The following is a 3,457-nucleotide window of genomic DNA, read 5'->3' on the forward strand; positions in this document are numbered from 1 at the left end:
CAGATCACAGAGCTCTACAGTGGTCGGATGGTACCTGTCACTGCAGCCGTATGACTTCACCGTTTGCTACAGGTCAGGGAAGACCAATATAGTGGCAGACTTTCTGTCCAGAGTGTCGCAGGAGTGAGGTACTGTTCTCCTTCGAGAGGAAGGAGGAAATGTAACGAAGGTATCTTCGTTACTATGGACTGACAGCTTTGGGGCCTTGTAATATTGCACATGTGGGTTGCACTTTATAAAACAACTTCCGTTTGCACACAAATAATGTCACTTGGCACTTTAGTAGTGAACAGTTTGCACTTTATTAGCATGATTTGCACAGTACAGTATTAATTGGAATGTCGCCTGGCAGATGCTGGTTGGGTACTCGGCTCCACCTGAAAAGAGAGGGGAGTTAGCGGGAGCTCCGACAGTGTTTATGATTGTGTAAGAATGACAGCGGTTGACATTAGATCATTGTGTGCAATAATATGTTTGAGCGTCAATATATCATATTTCAAGCTACTAAACATATATAGATATAATAAATACAAATAAATTAGACAAAAAATCAATTAGATCCAATGCGTTGCAGTGCACTGTCACAACCTAGCAAAGCAAAATAATAGTTTTTTTCGATTATGTTGTTTTCGTAATTTTTAAAAATAATGTGGTTCTGTTTGCTTCATCTGACCATGACTTTCAACCCAAACCAGAGAAGTTTACGGTGAAAATGTAAAACGGTCAGATTTAGAGTCAGCACTTCCGTTTCTCAGACGGTGCTTTTGGGGAGTTTCAAACTGATAATGTTCTCTGTTGCACGTGAAATATCTCTGCAGATAAGTATACAAATATTTTATTGGTGAGTTCCCGTTGCTCAGAAGCATGTATCGTTGTCGGCAGGATTCAAACCTGCGTGGGGAGACCCCAATGGATTTCTAGTCCATCGCCTTAACCACTCGGCCACGACAACCTAGATCTTTGGAACAAATGCGGATTTGAGCCTTTCATACAGTCCTTCATTCTACCAACTGAACTATCAAGGGAGCAAACCTTTATTGTTTGGCCTACCGATAGGTGCTGAAAATCATGCTCAACAAGACATTGCCTTGCAAAGAGTGTCCGGAGTGGGGAGCTCAGGTTGGTTTCTTCAGTCCCTCCAAATAATTTGGTTCTGTTTGCTTCATCTGACCATGACTTTCAACCCAAACCAGAGAAGTTTACGGTGAAAATGTAAAACGGTCAGATTTAGAGTCAGCACTTCCGTTTCTCAGACCGTGCTTTTGGGGAGTTTCAAACTGATAATGTTCTCTGTTGCACGTGAAATATCTCTGCAGATAAGTATACAAATATTTTATTGGTGAGTTCCCGTTGCTCAAAAGCATGTATCGTTGTCGGCAGGATTCGAACCTGCGCGGGGAGACCCCAATGGATTTCTAGTCCATCGCCTTAACCACTCGGCCACGACAACCTAGATCTTTGGAACAAATGCGGATTTTAGCCTTTCATACAGTCCTTCATTCTACCAACTGAACTATCAAGGGAGCAAACCTTTATTGTTTGGCCTACCGATAGGTGCTGAAAATCATGCTCAACAAGACATTGCCTTGCAAAGAGTGTCCGGAGTGGGGAGCTCAGGTTGGTTTCTTCAGTCCCTCCAAATAATTTGGTTCTGTTTGCTTCATCTGACCGTGACTTTCAACCCAAACCAGAGAAGTTTACGGTGAAAATGTAAAACGGTCAGATTTAGAGTCAGCACTTCCGTTTCTCAGACCGTGCTTTTGGGGAGTTTCAAACTGATAATGTTCTCTGTTGCACGTGAAATATCTCTGCAGCTAAGTATACAAATGTTTTATTGGTGAGTTCCTGTTGCTCAAAGCATGTATCGTTGTCGTCAGGATTCGAACCTTCGCGGGGAGACCCCAATGGATTTCAAGTCCATCGCCTTAACCACTCGGCCACGACAACCTAGATCTTTGGAACAAATGCGGATTTCGCCTTTCATACAGTCCTTCATTCTACCAACTGAACTATCAAGGGAGCAAACCTTTATTGTTTGGCCTACCGATAGGTGCTGAAAATCATGCTCAACAAGACATTGCCTTGCAAAGAGTGTCCGGAGTGGGGAGCTCAGGTTGGTTTCTTCAGTCCCTCCAAATAATTTGGTTCTGTTTGCTTCATCTGACCGTGACTTTCAACCCAAACCAGAGAAGTTTACGGTGAAAATGTAAAACGACCAGATTTAGAGTCAGCACTTCCGTTTCTCAGACCGTGCTTTTGGGGAGTTTCAAACTGATAATGTTCTCTGTTGCACGTGAAATATCTCTGCAGCTAAGTATACAAATATTTTATTGGTGAGTTCCCGTTGCTCAAAAGCATGTATCGTTGTCGGCAGGATTCGAACCTGCGCGGGGAGACCCCAATGGATTTCTAGTCCATCGCCTTAACCACTCGGCCACGACAACCTAGATCTTTGGAACAAATGCGGATTTCGCGCTTTCATACAGTCCTTCATTCTCCCAACTGAACTATCAAGGGAGCAAACCTTTATTGTTTAGGCCTACCGATAGGTGCTGAAAATCATGCTCAACAAGACATTGCCTTGCAAAGAGTGTCCGGAGTGGGGAGCTCAGGTTGGTTCTTCAGTCCCTCCAAATAATTTGGTTCTGTTTGCTTCATCTGACCGTGACTTTCAACCCAAACCAGAGAAGTTTACGGTGAAAATGTAAAACGGTCAGATTTAGAGTCAGCACTTCCGTTTCGCAGACCGTGCTTGTGGGGAGTTTCAAACTGATAATGTTCTTCTGTTGGACGTGAAATATCTCTGCAGCTAAGTATACAAATGTTTTATTGGTGAGTTCCCGTTCCTCAAAAGCATATATCGTTGTCGGCAGGATTCGAACCTGCGCGGGGAGACCTCAATGGATTTCTAGTCCATCGCCTTAACCACTCGCCCACGACAACCTAGATCTTTGGAACAAATGCGGATTTCAGGCTTTCATACAGTCCTTCATTCTACCAACTGAACTATCAAGGGAGCAAACCTTTATTGTTTGGCCTACCGATAGGTGCTCCAAATCATGCTCAACAAGACATTGCCTTGCAAAGAGTGTCCGGAGTGGGGAGCTCAGGTTGGTTTCTTCAGTCCCTCCAAATAATTTGGTTCTGTTTGCTTCATCTGACCATGACTTTCAACCCAAACCAGAGAAGTTTACGGTGAAAATGTAAAACGGTCAGATTTAGAGTCAGCACTTCCGTTTCTCAGACCGTGCTTTTGGGGAGTTTCAAACTGATAATGTTCTCTGTTGCACGTGAAATATCTCTGCAGATAAGTATACAAATATTTTATTGGTGAGTTCCCGTTGCTCAAAAGCATGTATCGTTGTCGGCAGGATTCGAACCTGCGCGGGGAGACCCCAATGGATTTCTAGTCCATCGCCTTAACCACTCGGCCACGACAACCTAGATCTTTGGAACA

The 3,457-nt window shown here is 43.7% G+C and overlaps 6 non-coding genes across 6 annotated transcripts; all 6 read right to left on the bottom strand.

Moving 5' to 3' along the window:
• Positions 1–870: 870 nt before the first annotated feature.
• trnas-aga (transfer RNA serine (anticodon AGA)) lies at positions 871–952 on the bottom strand. Its single transcript has one exon. It is a non-coding gene; the product is annotated as a tRNA-Ser (tRNA).
• Positions 953–1,368: 416 nt separating this feature from the next.
• trnas-aga (transfer RNA serine (anticodon AGA)) lies at positions 1,369–1,450 on the bottom strand. The gene has a single exon. It is a non-coding gene; the product is annotated as a tRNA-Ser (tRNA).
• Positions 1,451–1,865: 415 nt separating this feature from the next.
• On the bottom strand, positions 1,866–1,947 carry trnas-uga (transfer RNA serine (anticodon UGA)). The gene has a single exon. It is a non-coding gene; the product is annotated as a tRNA-Ser (tRNA).
• Positions 1,948–2,362: 415 nt separating this feature from the next.
• Positions 2,363–2,444, bottom strand: trnas-aga (transfer RNA serine (anticodon AGA)). Its single transcript has one exon. It is a non-coding gene; the product is annotated as a tRNA-Ser (tRNA).
• Positions 2,445–2,861: 417 nt separating this feature from the next.
• On the bottom strand, positions 2,862–2,943 carry trnas-aga (transfer RNA serine (anticodon AGA)). The gene has a single exon. It is a non-coding gene; the product is annotated as a tRNA-Ser (tRNA).
• Positions 2,944–3,359: 416 nt separating this feature from the next.
• Positions 3,360–3,441, bottom strand: trnas-aga (transfer RNA serine (anticodon AGA)). The gene has a single exon. It is a non-coding gene; the product is annotated as a tRNA-Ser (tRNA).
• Positions 3,442–3,457: the final 16 nt, after the last annotated feature.

The sequence above is a fragment of the Notothenia coriiceps genome, unplaced genomic scaffold (genome assembly GCF_000735185.1).
Source record: "Notothenia coriiceps isolate Sejong01 unplaced genomic scaffold, NC01 NC01_scaffold00017180, whole genome shotgun sequence".
Classification (NCBI taxonomy): domain Eukaryota; kingdom Metazoa; phylum Chordata; class Actinopteri; order Perciformes; family Nototheniidae; genus Notothenia; species Notothenia coriiceps.